This window comes from Mus caroli, unplaced genomic scaffold (assembly GCF_978045245.1).
Source record: "Mus caroli unplaced genomic scaffold, Mus_caroli_1 scaffold_2, whole genome shotgun sequence".
NCBI lineage: Eukaryota > Metazoa > Chordata > Mammalia > Rodentia > Muridae > Mus > Mus caroli.
The window spans coordinates 170,214,275-170,233,763 of record NW_028227257.1 but is presented as its reverse complement, the minus strand read 5'-3'; the positions used below and the strand labels follow the sequence as shown (position 1 = coordinate 170,233,763).

The 19,489-nt window shown below is 40.3% G+C and overlaps 1 protein-coding gene and 1 long non-coding RNA gene across 2 annotated transcripts in view; both read left to right on the top strand.

Annotated features, from left to right (window-relative positions):
- The window catches only part of LOC147005977 (coiled-coil domain-containing protein 144A-like), a 153,612-nt gene that overhangs the window by 50,306 nt on the left and 83,817 nt on the right, over positions 1 to 19,489 (top strand). The window lies entirely within an intron of this gene.
- Positions 320 to 17,524, top strand: LOC147005979 (uncharacterized). Its single transcript, XR_015045462.1, has 3 exons — positions 320 to 407; positions 15,087 to 15,204; positions 17,112 to 17,524. It is a non-coding gene; the product is annotated as an uncharacterized LOC147005979 (long non-coding RNA).

Genomic DNA, 19,489 nt, shown 5'->3' with positions numbered 1-19,489 from the left:
TTCTCTTCACCTTCATCAAGCCTCACTGCTTTTGTTAGTATCATAGATGATGGATCCTTGACTCTTAATTTTTGTGCTGTGATCATTGGCTATGACACTCAAGTTCACTTGCAAATTTCAAATTTTGCTTATCACATTTCTATGTAGCTAAGCTAATTCCTTAGTTGTTATTTTTTAAGTTTTAAGATCCATAATAAAATTCTCCTTAGCATATTTGTGAATTTTATAGCTAATATTGTGAGTTATATTTATATTTATCATTTAGAGTTGTTTTTAATAACTGGAGTTATTTTTTCCTTTGGTTCTGGAATATGTGGATTCCTACAAAATATATCCAAGCTTCTCTGCTGAGTTGCTCTTCCTTCTCTGATATCAAGGCTTAAAAATGTTCTACAGCTTCATCTAAGGTAAAATTAATTCACTTCATATTTTGCTTAAATAGTACTTCAAACTGGTATATCTTAAATTGTCATGACAATCAATGAGTCCCATTTTGTGCTTGATGGTATAACCAGACTCAGGGCCTCATGGGTCCCCCACAACTGCAGTGATTCACATCCTTGCAAAACATTCATGTACACATTGATACTTTTGTTTGCTTTTGACCAAGGACCTTGTTCAGTGTATTCACAAACCCACTCACTGTCTTTCAGTATCAGCCTCCTAATCGTGCTTTGGGATTTGGGATGTTGTTACACAACAAATAATTTTTAAATGAAAATAATTTATTTAATTCTGTGCTTTTTAAATATCCATTCAGTTTCTCAAATATTATTCTAAATATTTCATTCAAAACTGCCAAGACCCCAATATCCACAAAATTATAAGTTGTTTCATAAGGGAATATTGTCTTTGAACAAAATATTGATTTAAATTCCTTATGAACTAACAGCTGGCTGGGTGCATTGTCAATAGAGCACCTGTCAATTCTGAATTTTCAGTCTAATTACTATTCTAGTTCTTGGCCCTAACGACACATTTGCATGGGACTAACTCTTACCTTAGTTCAATGTTTCATACTCTCTTGCTATTGCTTTATTTCATCTAATCTATAAACCACATAGTTATTTTATCCTGTAGCATATGTAGATAAGCTCTTGGTGGCACAATCCTGTCCCCAGCATTCCAAGGCTGAGGCTAAGAGTTGAGCACTTCAAGCTAGATGCCATGCTGACCAGAGAGACCATACACCTCAAAATGAAAAATATGAGATAAAACGTTATGAATTTGTTGGACATATTTTAATTAATTTTCTTATGTCTCTCACAAAGTTTTTCATATGTGTTTTCTCATCTGGAACTAATACTTGAGTGTCTCAGTCATCACATTACCTCAATTTTAATTGGAAAAAAAAGAGGATAATTTTTATTCTGATTGGACACTTGGGATTTCTCTTTTTGAGTTAGTATAGTGAGAGTGGGTCTAAAACCTTAAAACTTCATGGTTTTGTTGTGTCCACAGAAACTTCAAGGTGAATGCTTCACCACTAAGCCCAGTTTCTCTTGCTCATTTGTACACAGATTTTAGTCAGACCTCCTTGGGATTTATACATTGTGTTGTGAGTTATCTTTTCTCTCAATAATGATGTATACACAGGATTCAAAGCCGTGCTTGCGTTGTCATTTTAGCTAGGAATCTCATCATACTGTGTGGGGTACTCATGAAAACCACCAGGAGACCTGGTCTTCTGTAATTCCCATTGCTACTCCGTGAGTTCTATCAGCTTTGTCAGCTTACATTCATTTGTCTTCATTTTAAGGAAGGAACTTTGCTGACTAATTGAGAATGTTGGTTGAAGGTGAGAAGATGTTGTCTCTAGGAATACTACCTAGAGCTTATCTCATGTAATTCAGCACACATGCAGGAGACAAGGAAATTGGGAAGACAAATAGGTTCATTAGGGCAGCCACTCCCTATCCCTATCTCACAACAGAGAGAACTTGAGAGGGGAGGAAAAGGAAGACCTCCTGTTCCCTGACAGAGGGATAGATCCTTGAGAGTAGATCCTTAAAGAGAAGTCTGAGACAAAGTGAAGTAATCTGGGCTAGGTTAGTATTTTGTATTTGTAGACCAGAAGGGCCCAAAGTTCTTCTGCCCCACCCCATATCTTCATTTTCTCTATCACAAGTACCTTTTGTTACATCTAATAGCTGACTGTGAACATCCACTCCTGTGTTTGCTAGGCCGCGGCATAGTCTCACAAGAGACAGCTATATTTGGGTCCTTTCAGCAAAATCTTGCTAGTGTATGCAATGGTGTCAGCGTTTAGAAGCTGATTATGGGATGGATCCCTGGATACAGCAGTCTCTAAATGGTCCATCCTTTCATCACAGCTCCGAACTTTGTCTCTGTAACTCCTTCCCTGGGTGTTTTGTTCCCAATTCTAAGAAGGTGCACAGTGTCCACACTTTGGTCTTCATTCTTCTTGAGTTTCATGCATTTAGCAAATTGTATCTTATATCTTGGGTATCCTAAGTTTTGGGCTAATATCCACTTATCAGTGAATACATATTGTGTGAGTTCTTTTGTGATTGTGTTACTTCACTCAAGATGATGCCCTCCAGGTCCATCCATTTGGCTAGGAATTTCATAAATTCATTCTTTTTAATAGCTGAGTAGTACTCCATTGTGTAAATGTACCATAATTTCTGTATCCATTCCTCTGTTGAGGGGCATCTGGGTTCTTTCCAGCTTCTGGCTATTATAAATAGGGCTGCTATGAACATAGTGGAGCATGTGTCCTTCTTACCGGTTGGGATATCTTCTGGATATATGCCCAGGAGAGGTATTGCTGGATCCTCCGGTAGTACTATGTCCAGTTTTCTGAGGAATGGCCAGACTGATTTCCAGAGTGGTTGTACAAGCTTGCAATCCCACCAACAATGGAGGAGTGTTCCTCTTTTTCCACATCCTCGCCAGCATCTGCTGTCACCTGAGTTTTTTGTCACTCAGAACTTAGCCATTCTGAGTGGTGTGAGGTGGAAACTCAGGGTTGTTTTGATTTGCATTTCCCTGATGATTAAGGATGTTGAACATTTTTTCAGGTGCTCCTCTGCCATTTGGTATTCCTCAGTTGAGAATTCTTTGTTCAGTTCTGAGCCCCATTTTTTAATGGGGTTATTTGACTTTCTGGAGTGCACCTTCTTGAGTTCTTTATATATATTGGATATTAGTCCCTTATCTGATTTAGGATAGGTAAAGATCCTTTCCCAATCTGTTGGTGGTTTTTTTATCTTATTGATGGTGTCTTTTGCCTTGCAGAAGCTTTGCAGTTTCATGAGGTCCCACTTGTCAATTCTCGATCTTACAGCACAAGCCATTGCTGTTCTATTCAAGAATTTTCCCCTGTGCCCATATCTTCAAGGCTTTTCCCCACTTTCTCCTCTATAAGTTTCAGTGTCTCTGGTTTTATGTGAAGTTCCTTGATCCACTTAGACTTGACCTTAGTACAAGGAGGTAGGAATGGATCGATTCGCATTCTTCTACATGTTAACAACCAGTTGTGCCAGCACCATTTGTTGAAAATGCTGTCTTTCTTCCACTAGATGGTTTTAGCTCCCTTGTTGAAGATCAAGTGACCGTAGGTGTGTGGGTTCATTTCTGGGTCTTCAATTCTATTCCATTGGTCTATTTGTCTGTCACTATACCAGTACCACGGAGTTTTTTATCACAATTGCTCTGTAGTAAAGCTTTAGGTCAGGCATGGTGATTCCACCAGAGGTTCTTTTATCCTTGAGAAGAGTTTTTGCTATTCTAGGTTTTTTGTTATTCCAGATGAATTTGCAGATTGCACTTTCTAATTCGTTGAAGAATTGATTTGGAATTTTGATGGGGATTGCATTGAATCTGTAGATTGCTTTTGGCAAGATAGCCATTTTTACAATGTTGATCCTGCCAATCCATGAGCATGGGAGATCTTTCCATCTTCTAAGATCTTCTATAATTTCTTTCTTCAGAGACTTGAAGTTTTTATTATACAGATCTTTCACTTCCTTAGTTAGACTCATGCCAAGATATTTTATATTATTTGTGACTATTGAGAAGGGTGTTGTTTCCCTAATTTCTTTCTCAGCCTGTTTATTCTTTGTGTAGAGAAAGGCCATTGATTTGTTTAAGTTAATTTTATATCCAGCTACTTCATTGAAACTGTTTATCAGGTTTAGGAGTTCTCTGGTGGAATTTTTAGGGTCACTTATATATACTATCATATCATCTGCAAAAAGTGATATTTTGACTTCATCTTTTCCAATTTGTATCCCTTTGATCTCCTTTTGTTGTCGAATTGCTCTGGCTAGGACTTAAAGTACAATGTTGAATAGATATGGAGAAAGTGGACAGCCTTGTCTAGTCCCTGATTTTAGAGGGATTGCTTCAAGCTTCTGACCATTTACTTTGATGTTGGCTACTGGTTTGCTGTAGATTGCTTATATTATGTTTAGGTATGGGCCTTGAATTCCTGATCTTTCCAAGACTTTTATCATGAATGGGTGTTGGATCTTGTCAAATGCTTTTTCCGCATCTAATGAGATGACCATGTGGTTTTTGTCTTTGAGTTTGTTTATATAGTGGATTACGTTGATGGATTTCCGTATATTGAACCATCCCTGCATCCCTGGGATGAAACCTACTTGGTCAGGATGGATGATTGATTTGATGTGTTCTTGGATTCGGTTAACAAGAACTTTATTGAGGATTTTTGCATCAATATTCATAAGGGATATTGGTCTGAAGTTTTCTATCTTTGTTGGGTCTTCTTGTGGTTTAGGTATCAGAGTAATTGTGGCTTTATAGAATGAGATGGGTAGAGTACCCTCTGTTTCTATTTAGTGGAATAGTTTGTGAAGAACTGGGATTAGATCTTCTTTGAAGGTCTGATAGAACTCTGCACTAAACCCATCTGGTTCTGGGCTTTTTTTGGTTGGGAGACTATTAATGACTGCTTCTATTTCTTTGGGGGATATAGGGCTGTTTAGATCATTAACCTGATCTTGATTCAACTTTGGTACCTGGTATCTGTCTAGGAACTTCTCCATTTCATCCAGGTTCTCCAGTTTTGTTGAGTATAGCCTTTGGTAGAAGGATCTGATGGTGTTTTGGATGTCTTCAGGATCTGTTGTTATGTCTCCTTTTTCATTTCTGATTTTGTTAATTAGGATGCTTTCCCTGTGCCCTCTAGTGAGTCTGGCTAAGGGTTTATCTATCTTGTTGATTTTCTCAACGAACCAGCTCCTTGATTGGTTGAATCTTTGAATAGTTCTTCTTATTTCCACTTGGTTGATTTCACCCCTGAGTTTGATTATTTCCTGCCGTCTACTCCTCTTGGGTGAATTTGCTTCCTTTTGTTCTAGTGCTTTTAGGTGTGTTGTCAAGCTACTAATGTGTGCTCTCTCTAGTTTCTTTATGGAGGCACTCAGAGCTATGAATTTTCCTCTTAGAAATGCTTTCATTGCGTCCCATAAGTTTGGGTATGTTGTGGCTTCATTTTCATTGAACTGTAAAAAGTCCTTAATTTCTTTTTTATTCCTCCCTTGACCAAGGTATCATTGAGAAGAGTGTTGTTCAATTCCCACATGAATGTTGGCTTTCTATTATTTATTTTGTTATTGAAGATCAGCCTTAATCCATGGTGATCTGATACGATGCATGGGACAATTTCAATATTTTTGTATCTGTTGAGGCCTGTTTTGTGACCAATTATGTGGTCAATTTTGGAGAAGGTACCATGAGGTGCTGAGAAGAAGGTATATCCTTTTGTTTTAGGATAGAATGTTCTGTAGATATCTGCCAGATCCATTTGATTCATAACTTCTGTTCGTTTCACTTTGTCCCTGTTTAGTTTCTGTTTCCATGATCTGTCCATTGGTGAAAGTGGTGTGTTGAAGTCTCCCACTATTGTTGTATGAGGTGCAATGTGTGCTTTGAGATTTACTAAAGTTTCTTTAATGAATGTGGCTGCCTTTGTATTTGGAGCATAGATATTCAGGATTGATAGTTCTTCTTGGAGGATTTTACCTTTGATGAGTATGAAGTGCCCCTCCCTGTCCTTTTTGATGACTTTGGGTTGGAAGTCAATCTTATCAGATATTAGAATGGCTACTCCAGCTTTTTTCTTCCTACCATTTGCTTGAAAAATTGTTTTCCAGCCTTTCTTTCTGAGGTAGTGTCTATCTTTTTCTCTGAGATGAGTTTCCTGTAAGCAGCAAAATGTTGGGTCTTGTTTGTGTAGCCAGTTTGTTAGTCTATGTCTTTTTATCAGGGAGTTGAGTCCATTGATATTAAGAGATATTAAGGAAAAGTAATTGTTGTTTCCTTTTACTTTTGTTGTTAAAGTTGGCATTCTGTTCTTGTGGCTGTTTTCTTTTAGGTTTGTTGAGGGATTACCTTCTTGTTGTTTCTAGGGCGTGGTTCCCGTCCTTGTATTGTTTTTTTTTTCTGTTATTATCCTTTGAAGGGCTGAATTCGTGGAGAGATAATGTGTGAATTTGGTTTTGTCGTGGAATACTTTGGTTTCTCCATCTATGTTAATTGAGAGTTTGGCTGGGTATAGTAGCCTGGGCTGGAATTTGTGTTCTTTTAGTGTCTGTATAACATCTGTCCAGGATCTTCTGGCTTTCATAGTCTCTGGTGAAAAATCTGGTGTAATTCTGATAGGCTTGCCTTTATATGTTACTTGGCCTTTTTCTCTTACTGCTTTTAGTATTCTATCTTTAGTGCATTTGTTGTTCTGATTATTATGTGTCAGGAGGTATTTCTTTTCTGGTCCAGTCTATTTGGAGTTCTGTAGGCTTCTTGTATGTTCATGGGCATCTCTTTCTTTAGATTTGGGAAGTTTTCTTCTATAATTTTGTTGAAGTTGTTTGCTGGTCCTTTGAGTTGAAAATCTTCATTCTCATCCACTCCTATTATCCGTAGGTTTGGTCTTCTCATTGTGTCCTGTATTTCCTGGATGTTTTGAGTTAGGATCTTTTTGCATTTTCCATTTTCCTTGATTGTTGTGCCCATGTTCTCTATGGAATCTTCTGCACCTGAGAATCTCTCTTCCATCTCTTGTATTCTGTTGCTGATGCTCGAATCTATGGTTCCAGATTTCTTTCCTAGGTTTTCTATCTCCAGTGTTGCCTCATTTTGGGTTTTTTTTTTATTGTGTCTACTTCCCTTTTTAGGTCTAGTATGGTTTTGTTCATTTCCATCACCTGTTTGGATGTGTTTTCCTGTTTTTCTTTAAGGACTTCTACCTGTTTGATTGTGTTATCCTGTTTTTCTTTAAGGACTTGTAACTCTTTAGCCATGTTCTCCTGTAATTCTTTAAGTGAGTTATTAAAGTCCTTCTTGATGTCCTCTACCATCATCATGAGATATGCTTTTAAATCCAGGTCTAGCTTTTCGGGTGTGTTGGGGTGCCCTGGAATGGGCGAAGTGGGAGTGCTGGGTTCTGATGATGGTGAGTTGTCTTGGTTTCTGTTAGTAAGATTCTTACGTTTACCTTTGCCATCTGGTAGTCTCTGGAGTTAGTTGTTATAGTTGTCTCTGTTTAGAGATTGTTCTTCTGGTGATTCTGATTACCGTCTATCAGCAGACCTGGGAGACAGGCTCTCTCCTCTGAGTTTCAGTGGTTAGAGCACTCTCTGCAGGCAAGCTCTCCTCTTACAGGGAAGGTGCACAGATATCTGGTGTTTGGATCTCCTCCTGGCCGAAGAAGAAGGCCCAAAACAGGATCTTTCCCAGATGCTGTGTTGCTTTGGCAGGTCACAGAAGCTGTCAGCTTCTGTGGTGCACACTCTCACCTGTGCAGACTAAGTTCCTAAGTTCGGTGGAGTCCTGGATCCAAGATGGTGCTCCCTGCTCCTGAGGCAGAGTGCTCCCGTGCAGGGAAGACCACTGTCTTCCGGCTGGGAGGGTGCCGGATGTGTGTGGCCCCAAAAGGGTGCTGCCTCAGCAGCTCTCTGGCTCCCGCCTGTCCCAGAAGCTTTCTGCCTCTGTGGTGCACACTCTCACCTGTGTAGACTAAGTTCCTAAGTTCGGCTGAGTCCTGGAACCAAGATGGCACTCCCGTGCAGGGTGGACCACTGTCCTCTGGCTGTCAGGCTGGTTTTCTACTTCCCTAACTAATGCAGTCTCAGGTCCTGCGCGCAATTGGATTGGAGCAGAAGCTGTGTTCCACTCACCAGAAGTCCCAAGATCCTGTGGCGGGTGTTGTGGGTAGCTGGCGAGTGTCAGCCGACCCTGCGCCCTAGCTATCCTGGTGCTGGTCTGACCGGAAGAGCTCTATTTCCCTTTTTAGGTCTAGTATTGTTTTGTTCATTTCCATCACCTGTTTGCATGTGTTTTCCTGTTTTTCTTTAAGGGCTTCTACCTGTTTGGTTGTGTTTTCCTGTTTTTCTTTAAGGACTGGTAACTCTTTAGCAGTGTTCTCCTGTATTTCTTTAAGTGAGTTATTAAATTCCTACTTGATGTCCTCTACCATCATCATGAGATATGCTTTTAAATCCAGGTCTAGCTTTTCAGGTGTGTTGGGATGCCCAGGACTAGGTGGGGTGGGAGTGCTGCGTTCTGATGATGGTGAGTGGTCTTGATTTCTGTTAGTAGGATTCTTACATTTGCCTTTCACCATCTGGAGTGATTGGATTGGAGCAGACACTGTGTTCCACTCACCAGAGGTCTTAGGATCCCATGGGGGATCCTGTGTGAGCCCTTGCTGGTGTCCAGAAACTCAGCAGGCAAGGAACCTCGGTGCTGCAGTGGACAGGAAGGGACTTGTGCCAGAAGTTTTTTTTTTAATTGTAAAAGGAAAATAAATCATCACATCTGTAGGAAAATAGGCAGAGCTGGATTCTTTTTTTCAATTTTTTTCATTTCCTTCTTGGATATTTTATTTATTTACACTTCAAATGTTATCCCCTTTCACAATTTCTACTCTGAGAACCCCCTATCCCATCCCTCCCACTGCTTTTATGAGGGTGCTCACCCACCCTCCCACCCACTCCTGCCTTCCCGCAGTGACATTCTCCTACACTTGTGCATGGAGCCTTCCCAGGACCAAGGGCCTCTCCTACCATTTATGCTCAACACTGCTGGAGAACATGCTGAGATCTGGGTCACAGAGTGAGACCATTGCTAAGGTAACCAATCAGCATATATACTGTAAACACGTACATTCATATGCATATTTACCCATCTATGTATACCTACAGTCCTCAGAAATAGCACAGTCATACATATTTCCTTAGCCTGAATATGCATCTGGGTTCGATTCACTTTGCAGTAAAGTAAATGTATAAAATAAGAAAAGAAATGACCTAATAAAAGCACAAAGAAATATGTAAAACAAATAAATAAATGTGACTTTGAGTTACGTCAATAGCCTCTCCTGAACTACGGCCTCTGGGCTGATGTAGAAGATGAGGGCACCAACATAAAGAGTGAGGCAGTGGAAGAGACACTTACAGGTGTCTTATCATCTTACACAACAAGGATCCTGAAACGAACTCATATTTTCAGCTATCTCTCCCCCTGCCCCCATTTTACCACTGACATATGTCAGTCAATGATAGAACAGGTATTTACTAAGGACCCAGACCTGCAGCTGTGAGGAATTTCTGCTCCATTTCAAAATCACAAGGTAAAGAGGTAGAGGGGGTACGTTGTAGGAGTTATGATCTGGCCTGGTGCCCATGGAGTGGCTCAGGGAAGGTGATACCAAGGAAGAGTGGGTAAACAATATCAGGCTGGAAAAACCCCAATACATTTAGACACATTGTATACCACACTGCATCAGACATCCACACACTTAGAGGAAGAGAAACATATAAAAGTGCCTCTGGGTGAAAGTCTTGTTTGTTGTTGCTAAGTCATGTAGGAAGAGTTTCCAGGAGAGTGCAGAACTTCTTAACCCACCATCAAAGGCAGTAGACAGCAATTAACAAGACTGTACTCCATAACTCTTACTTTGGGGACCGAGGAGCATTGCCTCCAGTGTGTGGGTAGGCATTGTTGGCCTTCTGGAATAGAGTGCCACACAGAAGGCAGAGGGATGGCACCTACGTGACTCTTAGGTAAGGGACTGCAGGACTGGACACATATTAGCACTGTTGTGTGACACAGACAGGTTGTTTCAATCTCTCTCTTCTATTCTGACAACATATTTGAGACTTGTTCTGAACCCACTAGGATTGGATTTATGAGGTTTGGTTGGAGCAGTCTACATTAATTAAGTCCCATGTACCAACCTGTATGATGGAAGTTTACCAACAAGGTTTGAAACCCTGTTTTGGGGCAAGAGTAAAGGTTCCAGTCCCAGTTTGTGCTTTTTCACCCCCACAGACATTGAAACAATAGAGTATGGAACTCAATGGTATGGCATCAGATTGGTATAAGAGACCTGGAACCAGGAAAGATACCATGGAAGCTAGCTTGGGAGATATGCTAGTTGTCCTTGCTTCAACTCCCTAGTTTTATATAAGTTATCCCACTGTTTCTACTAGGAGTCCTTTTCAATATGCTTAGGACATTAAAGGTGTGGCTGTGGGAGTGACCTATACCTCGGGACCAAATCTAGTGGGTGGGAACCTATGTCCCTCTGTTTGTGTGGGGAAAGCTTCCAGGAGGAATAAGCAGCATGATTGGGTTTTTGAAGAACCTGTAAGATCTTGTTCAACAGCAAGTAGTTGGCTTCTACTTTACTTTCTGGGATCTCCTGATACCCTAGGCAATCCCATGGACTCTAACTCAGTGCTGAGAGAGGACCTTCAGCCCTCCATAAAATAGGAGCACACACAAAGCCAGAGTTGAGTCTAGGCTAGAGGAACAGGTGGAGAAATCTGATAATCTAAAAGTATAAAGTCTTTAGAGGTAGAAAGGAGGTCAGCACTTGCTCTCTTATAATTGCCTCTGAGAGGGTTGGGGCATGCCCAACTGCCCCAACTTCTTTCCAATCTTTCATAATCTCTACATACCCAAGCCATATCCTATATTTTATTATTATCATTATTATCATCATTATTAACAGATTTAAATTTTTGTTAGAGATAATGCTGGTTTAGTAAAGCTTTGGATGTAGGTTCTCCTGCAATAACTTGACTTGACTAGCACTGAGTAGTTAGCAAGGTTCCCAGTACTAGGGATGCTTTGTGTCCTGTTGAAAGGCCTTAAGTCCATTTAGAGTACTGCTGGTTACCACCAAGCTATGTGTGTCACTGTTGCACCTTTAGAGTCATTATGCCATGCCAGTAGTTAATGTGGTTCCTAGGATGGATAGCTGTGTAGGACAGCTGTTTCCTTCTTTTTTGAGTTTCCAACATGCCTTTGAGTGCCCAGAAAGCTAGTCCTCAGAGAGAAATCTTTTACTTTGGCTCCAGCTTGGGGGCCTGCTCCTAAAGTCCATATTGTCATTGTCAATGGGGATATACATTTCACCTCGCGAGGGCAGCCAAGGTTAATAATAATAGGCTGCATGTTTTGTGAGTCTCTTAGATATATCTGACCAGCACCTAAGGAGAGGGCTTGTCTTAGGTTGTACTGAGGTTTGTTTTAGGTGGGCTTTGGCTCCTGGAATGAGCAGTGATCTTTCTTTACTTGTTCTGCAGGTATTTGTTGAGTGCAAGCAAGTAGAGCTCTGACAAGTTGCAGAGACTATGGTGAGCAGCTTTGAAGCATGGGTAGCCTTCCATTTGTTCATCTCTAGATCGGTTCATGACAGCTTCACCCCATGGCTCTCTCACAGGGATTTTCTTCAAGGTTTTCAGGCTCTAATACAGGTGCTCAAACACAAACATGTGAATATGGGTTTGTGGCTTACTAGCCTTTCTTTTGGATTTGGTTTCTTGTGATGGAGGTCTCACTATGGATGAAATGAAACTTTCTCAGCTTCCACTGGGCTAGACACCTTACCAGCCATCTTGGTTCTAGCAGAGGACACACACTCAGTCTCACATCCTACCAACATCCGTGAAGACAGACCCTGGAAAGTTCCAGAATGATAGGGACTGGAAGCTCACCCTGTCTCTGTGCCTGCTATACCCAGCCCATGCCTACCCACAATTATCAGAAAACCACAATTATCAGAAAACTGCAATTTCATCTTTGTGAGTGGCCATGGCTTGTAGTAAGGCCCTTTTGGAGATTTGATACCTCATCTACACAGCATTGACATGAGAGTGATTTTAATTGCGTTGACAACCTAATCATGACATAGGATGTAGCACAATAAGCACTGAAACAGATCTGCAGAGAAGGCAAACAATTGCCTACCACATGGAGAAGCTCGATGTGCTGTGAATGCCTGAGAGACTGCAATGGTGAGGCGCTACCAGATGGGAGTCCTGTTGGCTTGTGTTCTCCAGCTGTGGCTGTGGTGAGGTGTCATCTGTGTGTCAGTGCATACACTCAGGTATGTAAAATGTACAGAGGCACGTGTTTTGCAGTTCCTGGGAGCCTAAGACAAGACTATTCTCCTTCTAGCTCCCAAATAATTAACACAAAGACATACTAAGCTAATCACCAGCCTGCAAGCCTTCCTGTGCAGGTTCTGAGTGATTCTAACCCTTAAGGTTTCCTGTTTCTCAGCATGTGGCATTTTACCTTCAATCTTAGTCTTCCCTGACTTGCTATGATCGATGTGTTTCCTCACGAAAACTCACTTGTCACCCTGCTTATGCTGAATCCTCATGGTCTTTTCACCATGTCCTCTCTTCATGCTTCTCCCTCCAGTCTGTCTCTGTGTCTGGGTCTCCCTGATTTGGATCAGAAGTCCCAAGCATTTCTCTTCTTCCAGCTTACTTGGACTTCTGATCCAAATCAGAGGGTCCCAGACACAGAGACAGACCTGGGATGTGTGTCTGTGTGTGTGTGTGTGTGTGTGTTTGTGTGTGTGTGTGTGTGAATATCCAATCTCTGCAGCTGAAATTACAGGGCCAGCTCTTGGTTGCTTTTGAATTATTCACCATCTCTCCTGCCCCATCTATTATTTTATTCATCTTAGCTATTCTGACTTAAGATAAAATCTTATATTAGGGGTTGCAGTTTGCACTCCCCTAATTGAAAAGGATTTTAAACACTCCTACTCCGTGAACTGTCTACTCTATAGATTGTGTCCTTCCCTGTAAAACACTTTTTACTTTCACAAGGTCTCACTTGTCAGTTGTTGGCCATAATACCTGGGCAAGTAGAAACATCTTCAGGGCATCATTTCCTATACCTGTATCCTCAATGTAGAGAACCACTGACATTTTTCCCCAAAGGTTACACACTGATGCTTTGATCCATATGGAGTTAGTTTTTGTGAGAGGGCATACATATAGCCCTTTCTACTACATGTGAACATCCAGTTTTCTCATCACCATTTTCCCCACGTGTACTTTGGCATTGTTGTGAAACTCTAGATATATTTAGTTTCAGATTCTTATGCCTGGGTTATTCATCTTGTTCCATTAGTCAGCATATCTGCTTTTGTGTCAGTAGCATGCTCTTTTAACTACTATAGCTCTGTAATATTCTGAAATCTGGGGTGGTAATTCCTCCAGCATTTTTCTTTTTGCTCATTACTGGTTTGATGATCTGCAGTCTTTCATGGATCCATATGTATTTTAGGATGTTTCAAAATATATATTTTAATAATGTTGTGGGGCTTTTGATTTGGATTGCATCCAATCTGTAAATTGTTTTGTATATGGTCAGTTTTACAATATTTTTTCTAAACCATTAATTTGGGAAGTCTTTCCTTTTTCTAGTGTCTTCATCAAGCTCTTTCTTCAGAGAGATTTAGAGCTTTATCATAGTGTTCTTACCTCTTTGGTTAGGCTTGTTCATGGTGAAATATTTGGAATATTTTATGTATAATATCACATTATCTGCAAACAGATATATCATGACATTTTCTTTTCCTATTTGTATTTTCAAAATTTCTTCCTCTTTTACTGTCCTAGCTCGTGCTTCAAACTCTGCATTAGAAAGGGGTGGAGGTGGGGGTGGGGGTGGGCTGGAGAGATGGCTTCGTTGTTAAGAGCACTGATTGTTCTTCCAGAGGTCCTGAGTTCAACACTCAGCAACCACATTGTGGCTCACAACTGTAATGGAATCTGATACCCTCTTCTGGTGTGTCTGAAGACAGCTACAGTGTACTCATATGCAGAAAATAAATAAATCTTTAAAAAAAAGAAAAGAAGCACTGGCAAAAAGAGATAGCATTTAAAAAGAAAAAGAAAGAGAGAAAGAAATGAAAGAAAAGAAAGAAAAGGGTTGGGCATAGTGAACAGCCCTATATTATCCAGATTCAAAGGGATTTCTTTCATTTTTTTCTCCATCTCAAATGATGTTGGCTGTGGGTTTGTTAATTGCCTTTATTATGATGAGGCAAGTTCCCCCAGTCCTATTCTTCCTAGGGCTTTTATTGTGTAGGCATTAGATTTTGTCGTTTGGCTTCTGTATGTTGAACTAATTCTGAATCTCTGAGTTAATGAAACTTCATTTTTGTGAGTGATTTTTTTTTTTAAAGACTGTCTTCAGTTTGCAAGTGTTTTATTGAGGATTTTTTTTTTTGTATATGCTTATAAGAGAAGTTGGCCTGTAATTTAACTTTATTTACTTTCCTTTTTGTTTTTCTTTTTGTGTTGTTACTTGGTTGTATTTTTAAAGTAACACAGGCTCCATAGAAAGAGTTGGAAATGCTCATTTAGTTTTTTTTTTTTAATTAATTTAGGAAATATCGCTTATAAACCTTTGAAGAGCCTGGTAGAATTCTGCTGAGAATACTGGGCTGTAAAATAAATTAATGAATTCCATTTTTCCTCTTGGACAACAATAATGACTCTGTGACTAATTATTTATTTTAAATGCCTAGGCCATATGCTTCACCTCATTGCCTAAGTAGCTCTTAATGTATTTAATTCATTTAAACAATTCTATGTCTTCTACATGCTTAGTTTACCTCTCCTCCAGTCCTGGCCACTTCTTCCTGAGCATCTAGTGTCTCAGAATCCAACTCAAATCTCTCCTTTATATCTCTCCCATTTCACAGATTCCTCTCTTTTCCTGTGAGTGTCTCCTTTCTATGTCCTGCCTCAGCTCACTGACCATTGTGTTTTTATTTACAGGAGCTGCTCATAAGAGACTCTGTCTACACTGGGGAAAACACATGAAGTTGGATTGTTGCACCCACATGTTTACTTTCCTTCTTATAATGTTTCAATTAATTTCCTTTCATTTTCTCAGGTAATCTATTTGTTTAAAATGATTGCATAGCTAGCTACTAGGTACAATTTGCTAAGCATAGTAATTAGTACTCATGAGGGAGGGCATGGTTTAGTAATAATGCTGTTATGGAGACAGATTTTTTTTGTTCTGAGAAGTAACAAAGATAACTTCATAGGCAGGTATGTGGAAGAAGGTCTTAATCAGGCACCTCTTATAAGCCTGCTGGTAATGCAGGGGCCTAAGTAAGTGCAGCCTGATTTGAGCCTAATAGGTCCCAGCTGTGTGAAAGAGGAGACTGTTCTGAAATGTAAGACAACTAGTAGAAGGTGATACTAACAGGAAACCTCACTCTGTGTAAAGGTGTTGGCATTTAATATATTTTAACTTTGGTTAAGCTAACTTACTTTGCCTTAAATTTGTCATCTGTGACGCCAAGACAACATTGGATTATTAAATGGAATAAGTTATGCAAATGTTTTACCTATGTATATAATATTAAAACACTTTATCATCCTACATTGTATCCAGGATTCTGCTATGCACTCTGTGTGACTATTCAAGCTATTTTACTCTAGGGTCTTCTAGATCAAACACTGGATAAATCTGAATTAGCATTTCATAACAGTTACATTTTAAGAACCATGGATGGTAACATGACAAACATTTCAAAACAAGACTGTGTACTTAAAGAACAATCAGCTATCTATTTCTGGTGTCCTAAGTGAGCAATCATTCAAAATGAAAATTAAACAGATTACAAACACTACTAGAGGCATGACAAGGTTAAATGTTAAACACTGCAAATATTTTGCCATGAAGGTGGCATAGAATTTTTTTAAAAAGTATCACCATCTGTAATTTGGTTAATATGACCTTGGACAAAATGAGACAAATTTGACAGTATGCAATTTACCTTATTGAAAGCCATTTAATAAGTTGATTTTATCCTTTCAATTTTATGGCACTATGAAAAAATGCAAAAGGAGAGGTTGTGTTATATCATTTCTGAAAAATGTGGCTTAAGTCTCTCTTCTTGTGTCAAAACCCATTACAAATTCATCTCCATGAAGAGACAATTTATTTTAGCTTAGAGTTGTGTTGTAACTGATCACCAAGGGAAGTCAAGACAGGATCCCAAAGCAGGGACCAGGAGGCAGGAACTGAAGCAGAGGCCATGGAGGAATGCTGCTTACAGGCTTTCTGTCCCTGGCTAGCTCAACCTCGTATCATTATACCGTCCAGGACCACCTGCTCAGGGGTGGCACCACTCAATAGTAGGCTGTGCCCACCCACATCAATCACCACTCAAGAAAACAAACACCCCCACACACTTGCCCATGAACCCCAGTAGAAGCAATTCCTTGGTAGGAGCTCTCTCTAGAGGACCCTAGCCTGCTTCAAGATGATGAAAATACTAAGCAGAACACAGAGTCTCTTCCCATTGTTGTTATTCTGTGTAGAGTTTATTGTTAGTAAAGTTGTTACAATGTATCTGCACAGATTCTTCTTATATTCTTAATATACAGGGTACTAGTTTTTATGTTTCAAACTCTCTATGTACATTTTAAACAATTGTAAAGATGCAGTCTTTTCTAGACATCTGAAATTCAACTTATTTCCCATAGTGTTTATGTATAAAATAGTAACTCTATAAGGATTCCCCTCTCATGTCTTTAGACTGTGGATAGCTCTCTTCTTTAAGTAGACCTTAGCGATTGAGTCCCTGTGTTCGCTGTTATTGTCCTGATTTTAGCAGTCTGAAAATATTACCAAAAAGGAATAGCAGGGATCTCAGCCAGTGTAACTCCACTGCAGTTCAGTCAAGGCAGAAATGGCTGTGAGCCTAGGGAAGCCCAGGAAATGAGAGCAGTGTCAGGATTTGGTAATTCTGCTAAAACCATACATATTTCTTTTGTGACTAACAGAGCCCAGGGACAACGAAGTGCACAGACAGACACTGTTACTGCAAATCGAAGCCCAGTGTTACCATGACTCCTGAGAACATGAAGTTGGCTACCATGAACACCTGGAAGACTAGAGACATAAATACGTGATTAGAACATATATACTTTGGCCAGGCCTCAAAGAACCAGGGTCTTAGTGACGATCTGTGATGAAAGAAATATTTTAAGGAACCCTTTCAACGTTGGCACCACCCCTGTGGCAGAGAGGAATTCTGGACCTGGTCAGAATACTGGCTGTGGGCCTACTGTGTAATCCTTGTACTCCCTTAGTCCTTCAGTCTTAGTTTTATAAAGTGAAAAACAAACCCACATATATCATGGAATACTTGTAAACATGAAAGTAAAAACTCAAATGACTTTGTAAAGCTTTTATGGATAGCCAGTGGTATTATGTACTAATTAAAATTATTTTTACACACTATGTTGACTAAATGCCTACTTCAGAAGGACTTCCTATGAAAGATGTATTCCTTCAGCACCTAGCAGGTTGATTTAATCAGTCTAGAACATTGTATTGATAGTTTCCTAGAATATTTCTATGCTACAGAACAAGAAACTAAGTTAATCAAAAATTTTACAAACATTTATGGACTCAAAATGTTTTTATAACTTAACACATTTAGATCTGACACATGAGTTTAAGTAAGACCTACAGGGATTTTCACAGTGGAAAGGGTTTGAATCATTTCACTAATCATAACACATGTGCTTTTCTTTGTGAAAATGACTGTTTCCTTCATATGTTAGATGTCAGCAGCAACTTATACATCCATTTAGTATATTCTGAATATGTCTTTTATTTCATAGAGTGCATTATTGAAGAGAAAGGAGAACATTCTAGCTTTCATTTGTTTTGTTTTGGGGGCAGGGTGTCACTTGTTTGGTGTGCATGGCCTGGAAATTGATGTGTAGATCTGAATGGCTTTGAATCCAGATGTGTCTATCTGTCCACTGCCAGAGTGCTGAAATGTAAGGGACACATTAGTAGGACTGGACTAAGATCCCTAGCTTTTGTTTTAGAAAAAAATTGTAGTGCTGAGGATGCATGGCAATGTGGAACGTGGAGGTATAATCTGATATGTAGAGAATTTCTTGGCCAGTCTGAAACAGTCTTGTGCTTCCTTAGCAGGCACCAAGTTTCAGACTTTATGCCCCTCCTGACATATGCCTGGTGCTCCACACCCATAGTCCTAGCACTGTGTGCTAGATGCAGGAGAATCAAGTTAGAGGACAAGGAAAGGAAAGACCTGGTACAATAGAGAATGCAATTGAAAGAGCATCTGCCAGATTTTGAGGGTGCTGATGATGTTGAGAATCTGAGAAATCCTAAGCAAGTGTCATTCATTCCTGACATTGCCTAGAGATGAAATATGAAGCACCAGACCTGGAGCATCTCAGAGCTTCAGAGGGAAGAGGTCTTGAGGATCTCGACGAGGAAGGGGTGGGGGAGGAGGAGGAAGAGGAAAGTCAGACATCAGGCTGCAGGGCAATCCTGGATGAACAGGCACATTCAGTCATGACCCCATAAGTGTTTAGGGAGAAAACAGAGCTTCAGGGGTCTGTGAAGGGTAAAGGACAAAGCCTTAAGAAAATCCTGGGCTTTTGGAACCAATATCAATAGTCTTTGCCATTATTTTACAACCCAGGCTAGTCATTTCAGGGTCCTGGACATCTATGTGATAGTGTTGGTAGACACTTTCCTAGACACCTCAAAGCTTACAAGGTCTTCTGAAAGTGCCACAAGGCTTTAAGCTCGGGTGATGTTGCCACAGTGCAGCATAGACGTATCCTTAGCAGCAATGGAAGGAATGGCTGAGACAGGAAGAGCAAGTGACTGGAACTGGGAGGAAGTCAAGGGACAGCTGTAAAAGTGAAGTGCTGTACAGTTGAAGTGCTGGATATCTGGACAAGGGACCAGGGAGAAGAGTGAGGCAGAGCTCTTAGGTGTCAGTGGCAATGGAATGACAGACCTTGGCATCTGCACCTGGAGTCCAGGTTGTTCGTTGTGTGCCCAGAAACACCTGGAATACACCATCTGACTCTAGTTCTAGGCTCCTGGTAGCTAGGATGCTCACCTGGATCTGTCCGAATAGCGTTTGGTGCATTCAAGCAGCTAGGCATTTTATCCACTAGATAGTATTTTGTCATCTTACTAAACCATATCCCTGTACTCACCCAACAGTCATGCCTTGCTAACCCTTGGCGCAGGCCCAGTCAGCCTCCAGTTTACTGCAGTGTGTTGAAACCACCTCCTCCCCAGCCTCCCTTGCAGTCCCACAGAGCTCTGGTGTCTCCCTTCTCTTTGGACACTGTCCCACAACAGAGATGGCATCTCAGCA